This window comes from Rattus norvegicus, chromosome 3 (genome assembly GCF_021556685.1).
Source record: "Rattus norvegicus strain SHRSP/BbbUtx chromosome 3, alternate assembly SHRSP_T2T, whole genome shotgun sequence".
Lineage (NCBI taxonomy): Eukaryota > Metazoa > Chordata > Mammalia > Rodentia > Muridae > Rattus > Rattus norvegicus.
This window is the reverse complement of record NC_141536.1, coordinates 93785139-93793542: the sequence shown is the minus strand read 5'-3', so window position 1 is coordinate 93793542 and position 8404 is coordinate 93785139.

Genomic DNA, 8404 nt, shown 5'->3' with positions numbered 1-8404 from the left:
TGACTGTGCCAGTATTACTAAAAGCTAAATTAGTAAACCAACCAGTCTAGGTGTCCAACAATAGATAAGTATAAAAACATAAAAGAGAGTATTCTTGAGATATAAAAATGATTGAAGTGCCTTTTGAATTAAGTTGTTTTAATCTATAAATGTAATATGCTCTAGTAATGAATGAATACTTCTGAAACAGTTAAGTAAGAAAGCAGAAATCAAATGTATTTTAAGTGTCATAATACTACAAGAGAGTATTGCTATAAGTAGGGAATAAAGAATTACTTCTCAGTTGATGAAATGTGAACTAACAGTTACATTCTAATCGTAAAGTGTTATGTTTTCACTCTCCAGAAAATAGTAGGAGTCATTCACTGTTCTTTTTTTTTTCTTTTCTTTTTTTCGGAGCTGGGGACCGAACCCAGGGCCTTGCGCTTGATAGGCAAGCGCTCTACCACTGAGCTAAATCCCCAACCCTTTTTTTTTTTAACTTGAGTATTTCTTATTTACATTTCGAGTGTTATTCCCTTTCCCTGTTTAGGGGCCAACATCCCCCTAATCGCTGCCCCTTCCCTTCTTTAAGGGTGTTCCCCTCCCCATCCTCCCCCGATTGCCGCCCTCCCCCCAACAATCACGTTCAGTCTTAGCAAGACCCAGGGCTTCCCCTTACACTGATGATCTTACTAGGATATTCAATGCTACCTATGAGGTCAGAGTCCAGGGTCAGTCCATGTATAGTCTTTAGGTAGTGGCTTAGTCCCTGGAAGCTCTGGTTGCTTGGCACTCTTGTTCATATGGGGTCTCGAGCCCCTTCAAGCTCTTCCAGTTCTTTCTCTGATTCCTTCAACGGGGGTCCTGTTCTCAGTTCACTGGTTTGCTGCTGACATTTGCCTATGAATTTGCTGTATTCTGAGTGTGTCTCTCAGAAGAGATCTACATCTGGCTCCTGTCGGCCTGCACTTCTTTGCTGCATTCATCTTGTCTAATTGGGTGGCTATATATGTATGGGCCACATGTGGGGCAGGCTCTGAATGGGTGTTCCTTCAGTCTCTGTTTTAATCTTTGCCTCTCCCTTCCCTGCCAAGGGTATTCTTTTTCCTCATTTAAAGAAGGAGTGAAGCATTCACATTTTGATCATCCGGCTTCAGTTTCATGTATTCTAGGCATCTAGGGTAATTCAAGCATTTGGGCTAATAGCCACTTATCAATGAGTGCATACCATGTGTATTTTATTGTGATTGGCTTACCTCACTCGGGATGATATTTCCCAGTTCCAACCATTTACCTATGAATTTCATAAAGTCATTGTTTTTGATAGCTGAGTAATATTCCATTGTGTACATGTACCACATTTTCTGTATCCATTCCTCTGTTGAAGGGCATCTGGGTTCTTCCCAGCTTCTGGCTATTATAAATAAGGCTGCTATGAACGTAGTGGAGCACGTGTCTTTTTTATATGTTGGGGCATCTTGTGGGTATATGCCCAAGAGAGGTATAGCTGGATCCTCAGGCAGTTCAATATCCAATCGTCTGAGGAACCTCCAGACTGATTTCTAGAATGGTTGTACCACATCCTCGCCAGCATTTGCTGTCCCCTGAGTTTTTGATCTTAGCCATTCTCACTGGTGTGAGGTGAAATCTCAGGGTTGCTTTGATTTGCATTTCCCTTATGACTAAAGATGTTGAACATTACTTTAGGTGTTTCTCAACCATTCGGCATTCCTCAGCTGTGAATTCTTTGTTTAGCTCTGAACCCCATTTTTTAATAGGGTTACTTGTCTCCCTGCGGTCTAACTTCTTGAGTTCTTTGTATATTTTGGATATAAGGCCTCTATCTGTTGTAGGATTGGTAAAGATCTTTTCCCAATCTGTTGGTTGCCGTTTTGTCCTAATCACAGTGTCCTTTGCCTTACAGAAGCTTTGCAGTTTTATGAGATCCCATTTGTTGATTCTTGATCTTAGAGCATAAGTCATTGGTGTTTTGTTCAGAAAATTTTTTCCAGTGCCCATGTGTTCGAGATTCTGCCCTAGTTTTTCTTCTATTAGTTTGAGTGTATCTGGTTTGATGTGGAGGTCCTTGATGCACTTGGACTTAAGCTTTGTACAGGGTGATAAGCATGGATAGATCTGCATTCTTCTACATGTTGACCTCCAGTTGAACCAGCACAATTTGCTGAAAATGCTATCCTTTTTCCATTTGATGGTTTAGGCTCCTTTGTCAAAAATCAAGTGCCCATAGGTGTGTGGGTTCATTTCTGGGTCTTCAATTCTGTTCCATTGGTCTATCTGTCTGTCTCTGTACCAATACCATGGAGTTTTTATCACTATTACTCTGTAATACTGCTTGAGTTAAGGGATAGTGATTCCCCATGAAGTCCTTTTATTGTTGAGGATAGTTTTAGCTATCCTGGATTTTTTTGTTATTCCAGATGAATTTGCAAATTGTTCTGTCTAACTCTTTGAAGAAATGGATTGGTATTTTGATGGGGATTGCATTGAATCTGTAGATCGCTTTTGGTAAAATGGCCATTTTTATTATATTAATCCTGCCAATCCATGAGCATGGGAGATCTTTCCATCTTCTGAGGTCTTCTTCAATTTCTTTCTTCAGAGTCTTGAAGTTCTTATAGTACAGATCTTTTACTTGCTTGGTTAAAGTACCGAGGTACTTTATAGTATTTGGATCTATTATGAAGGGTGTCGTTTCCCTAATTTCTTTCTCGGCTTGTTTCTCTTTTCTGTAGAGCAAGGCTACTGATTTATTTGAGTTAATTTTATACCCAGCCACTTTGCTGAAGTTGTCTATCAGCTTTAGTAGTTCTCTGGTGGAACTTTTGGGATCATTTAAATATACTACCATATCATCTGCAAATAGTGATATTTTGACTTCTTCTTTTCCGATCTGTATCCCCTTGACCTCCTTTTGTTGTCTGATTGCTCTGGCTAGAACTTCAAGAACTATAGTGAATAAGTAAGGAGAGAGTGGGCAACCTTGTCTAGTCCCTGATTTTAGTGGGATTGCTTCAAGTTTCTCTCCATTTAGTTTAATGTTAGCAACTGGTTTGCTGTATATGGCTTTTATTATGTTTAGGTATGGGCCTTGAATTCCTATTCTTTCCAGGACTTTTATCATGAAGGGGTGTTGAATTTTGTCAAATGCTTTCTCAGCATCTAATGAAATGATCATGTGGTTCTGTTCTTTCAGTTTGTTTATATAATGGATCACGTTGATGGTTTTCCGTATATTAAACCATCCCTGCATGCCTGGGATGAAGCCTACTTGATCATGGTGGATGATTGTTTTGATGTGCTCTTGGATTCGGTTTGCCAGAATTTTATTGAGTATTTTTGCATCGATATTCATAAGGGAAATTGTTCTGAAGTTCTCTTTCCTTGTTGGGTCTTCGTGTGGTTTAGGTATAAGTGTAATTGTGGCTTCATAGAAGGAATTCGGTAGTGATCCATCTGTTTCAATTTTGTGGAATAGTTTGGATAATATTGGCATGAGGTCTTCTATGAAGGTCTGATAGAATTCTGCACTAAACCAGTCTGGACCTGGGCTCTTTTTGGTTGGGAGATCTTTAATGACTGCTTCTATTTCCTTAGGAGTTATGGGGTTGTTTAATTGGTTTATCTGTTCCTGATTTAACTTCTGTATCTGGTATCTGTCTAGGAAATTGTCCATTTCCTGCAGATTTTCAAGTTTTGTTGAATATAGGCTTTTATAGTAAGATCTGATGATTTTTTGAATTTCCTCTGAATCTGTAGTTATGTCTCCCTTTTCATTTCTGATTTTTTAATTTGGACACACTCTCTGTGTACTCTCGTTAGTCTGGTTAAGGGTTTAACTATCTTGTTGATTTTCTCAAAGAACCAATTTTGGTTCTGTTGATTCTTTCTATGGTCCTTTTTGTTTCTACTTGGTTAATTTTAGCTCTGAGTTTGATTATTTCCTGCCTTCTACTCCTCCTGGGTGTCTTTGCTTCTTTTTGTTCTAGAGCTTTTAGGTGTGCTGTCAAGCTGCTGACATATGCTCTCTTCTGTTTCTTTCTGCAGGCACTCAGCGCTATGAGTTTTCCTCTTAGCACAGCTTTCATCGTGTCCCATAAGTTTGGGAATGTTGTACCTTCATTTTCATTAAATTCTAAAAAGTCTTTAATTTCTTTCTTTATTTCTTCCTAGACCACGCTATCATTGAGTAGAGCATTGTTCAACTTCCACATATATGTGGGCGTTCTTCCCTTATTTTTATTGAAGACCAGCTTTAGGCCGTGGTGGTCTGATAGCACGTATGGGATTATTTCTATCCTTCTGTACCTGTTGAGGCCCGTTTTTTGACCAATTATATGGTCAATTTTGGAGAAAGTACCATGAGGAGCTGAGAAGAAGGTATATCCTTTTGCTTTAGGATAGAATGTTCTATAAATATCTGTTAAGTCCATTTGGCTCATGACTTCTCTTAGTCTGTCTACGACTCTGTTTAATTTCTGTTTCCATGATCTGTCCATTGATGACAGTGGGGTGTTGAAATCTCCCACTATTATTGTGTGAGGTGCAATGTGTGTTTTGAGCTTTAGTAAGGTTTCTTTTACGTATGTAGGTGCCCTTGTATTTGGGGCATAGATATTTAGGATTGAGAGTTCATCTTGGTGGATTTTTCCTTTGATGAATATGAAGTGTCCTTCCTTATCTTTTTTGATGAGTTTTAGTTGAAAATTGATTTTATTTGATATTAGAATGGCTACTCCAGCTTGCTTTTTCTGACCATTTGGTTGGAAAATTGTTTCCCAGCCTTTCACTCTGAGGTAGTGTCTGTCTTTGTCCCTGAGGTGTGTTTCCTGTAGGCAGCAGAATGCAGGGTCCTCGTTGCATATCCAGTTTGTTAACCTATTTCTTTTTATTGGGGAGTTGAGTCCATTGATGTTGAGAGATATTAAGGAATAGTTACTATTGCTCCCTGTTATATTCATATTTGGATATGAGGTTATGTTTGTGTGATTTTCTTCTCTTTGTTTTGTTGCCAAAACGATTAGTTTCTTGCTTCTTCTAGGGTGTAGCTTGCCTCCTTATGTTGGGCTTTACCATTTATTATCCTTTGTAGTGCTGGATTTGTAGAAAGATATTGTGTAAATTTGGTTTTGTCATGGAATATCTTGGTTTCTCCATCTATGCTAATTGAGAGTTTTGCAGGATACAGTAACCTGGGCTGGCATTTGTGTTCTCTTATGGTCTGTATGACATCTGTCCAGGATCCTCTGGCTTTCATAGTCTCTGACGAAAAGTCTGGTGTGATTCTGATAGGTCTGCCTTTATATGTTACTTGACCTTTTTCCCTTGCTGCTTTTAATATTCTTTCTTTATTTTGTGCGTTTGGTGTTTTCACTATTATGTGACAGGAGCAGTTTCTTTTCTGGTCCAATCTATTTGGAGTTCTGTAGGCTTCTTGTATGCTTATGGGTATCTCTTTAGGTTAGGGAATTTTTCTTCTATGATTTTGTTGAAGATATTTACTGGTTCTTTGAGCTGGGAGTCTTCACTCTTTTCTATACCTATTATCCTTAGGTTTGATCTCCTCATTGGGTCCTGGATTTCCTGTATGTTTTGGACCAGTAGCTTTTTCCGCTTTACATTATCTTTGACAGTTGAGTCGATGATTTCTGTGGAATCTTCTGCTCCAGAGATTCTCTCTTCTATCTTTTGTATTCTGTTGGTGAAGCTTGTATCTACGGCTCCTTGTCTCTTCTTTTGGTTTTCTATATCCAGGGTTATTTCCATGTGTTCTTTCTTGATAGCTTCTATTTCCATTTTTAATTCCTTCAACTGTTTGTGTTTTCCTCCAGCATCATGATCAAATATGATTTTGAATCTAGATCTTGCTTTTCTGGTGCATTTGGATATTCCATGTTTGCTTTGGTGGGAGAATTGGGCTCCAATGATGCCATGTATTCTTGGTTTCTGTTGCTTGGATTCCTGCGTTTGCCTCTCGCCATCAGATTATCTCTAGTGTTACTTTGTTCTTCTATTTCAGACAGTGGCTAGACTGTCCTATAAACCTGTGTGTCAGGGGTGCTGTAGACCTGTTTTCCTGTTTTCTTTCAGCCAGTTCTGGGAACAGAGTGTTCTGCTTTCAGTCCTATCTACAGGTCTTCAGCTGTTCCTGTGGGCCTGTGTCCTGAGTTCACTAGGCATGTCTCTTGGAGTAGGAAAGTTTGTCTTACCTGTGGTCCCGAGGCTCAAGTTTGTTTGTGTGGTGTTGCTTAGGAGCTCTCCACTGCGGCAGCAACCAGGAAGATCTGCGCGGACCTTTCCGAGAGCTTCCCTGCACCAGGGTTCCAGATGGCGTTTGGTGTTTTCCTCTGGCGTCAGAGATGTGGGCAGAGTGCAGTCTCTTCTGGTTTCCCAGGCGTGTCTGCCTCTCTGAAGGTTTAGCCCTCCCTCCCATGGGATTTGGGTGCAGAGAACTGTTTATCTGGTCGATCCCTTCAGGTTCTGGCGGTGTCTCAGACGCAGCAGACCTGCTGCTCCTGGGCCCTCCTCCACGGGAACCCAGAGGCCATATACAGTTTCCTCTTGGGCCAGGGATGTGGACAGGGGTGGGCAGTGTTGGTGGTCTCTTCCGCTCTGAAGTCTCAAGAGTGCCCACCTGACCAGAAGGTGAGGGCTCTCTTCCACGGGGTTTGGGAGCAGCGAGCTCTCATTCACTGTTCTTAACCGGTAAAGTGTGTTATTAATATGTGATCTGGGGGGTACCAGGAGTAAAATTAAATCTCAGGCGGAGCCCATGATGGGAACAATGTACCTAAAAGAACTGAGAAAATCTGCCCTTCATTCCTAAGGCAGCAGTGAATATTACACACACACACACTCTCTCTCTGTCTCTGTCTCTGTCTCTGTCTCTGTCTCTCTCTCTCTCTCTCTCTCTCTCTCTCTCTCTCTCTCTCTCTCTCACACACACACACACACACACACACAATGTTCCCTGTGTGATGCTCTCTGTCTCACCGTCCCTCTCTTCCATGGGAAATACATTGAACTCTCAAATTCCTTAAAAGCATCTGGTAAATGAAACTCCCACAATCTGTTATTCTCATTCACCTCCTGGAATCTTCATCACAGAACAATCATTTTTCTTGAATGTTATTAATATTCAGAAGGTCAGTTCTCTGCATCCAAATCCCATGGGAAAGAGGACTGAACACCCAGGAGTGCTGACATCCTGAGACAGCAGGACAGACTGCCACTTCTGCTCACCTCTGCCCACATCCCCTGTCCAAGGGGAAACTGCACAGTGCCTCTGGACACAGGGATAGAGTGACAGACAGCCACCGGTACTCATGGTTCTGGTCTGCACCCAGGACCTAACTGAACCAGCCAAACAGCTCCCTACACCCAAATCCCATGAAGGAGAGAGCCGAACCCTCAGAAGTGGGGACACCCCTGAGAAGTCAGAGGAGACTACCCTCTGCCCACAGTCCAGACACAAGAGGGAATCGCCTAGTGTAAACTGTGCCCCCAGGGTGCAAGGACCTAGGAGCAATCAGGGGCAGGATCCTTTGATTCCTGCCCTGCCTAGAGATGGAAGACAGTCTCCAGGAGAAACACCTGAAATCAGAGCACCTGTTCTCAGAAAAGGCTGAAAGAAAACAGGAAAACAGTTCTAGAGGAGTGTTGACACAGAGGCCTACAGCAGGGTCAAGTCACTCTCAGAAACAGCAAGACAAGCAAATACCAGAGACAACCCAATGGCTTAAGGCAAGCACAAGAACCTAAGCAAAAGAAACCATGACTATTTGGCATCATCAGAGGCCAGTTCTCCCACCAAAGAAAATACTGGATATCCAAAAACACTAGAAAAGCAAGATTTAGATTTAAAAATCACATTTTTTTGATAATGGTGGAGGACGTTAAGAAAGACATAAAGAACTCCCTTAGAGAAATGCAGGAAAATACAAATAAACAAGTAGATGCCATTAGAGAGGAAACACAAAAATCCCTGAAAGAAATACAGGAAAACACAACCAAACAGGTGAAGGAATTGAAAATGGAAATAGAAACAATAAAGAAAGCCCAAAGGGAAACAACCCTGGATATAGAAAACCTAAGGAAGAGACAAGGAGCCATAGATACAAGCATCACCAACAGAATACAAGAGATAGAAGAGAGAATCTCAGGGGCAGAAGACATCATAGAAAACATTGACACAACTGTCTAAGATAATGTAAAGCACAGAAAGCTCGTAGTCCAAAACATACAGAAAATCCAGGACACAATGAGAAGATCAAACCTAAGGATAATAGGTATAGAAGAAAGTGAAGACTCCCGACTTACAGAGCCAGAAAATATATTCAATAAAATTATAGAAGAAAATTTCCCTAATGTAAAGAAAGAGATGCCCATAAACATACAAAAACCT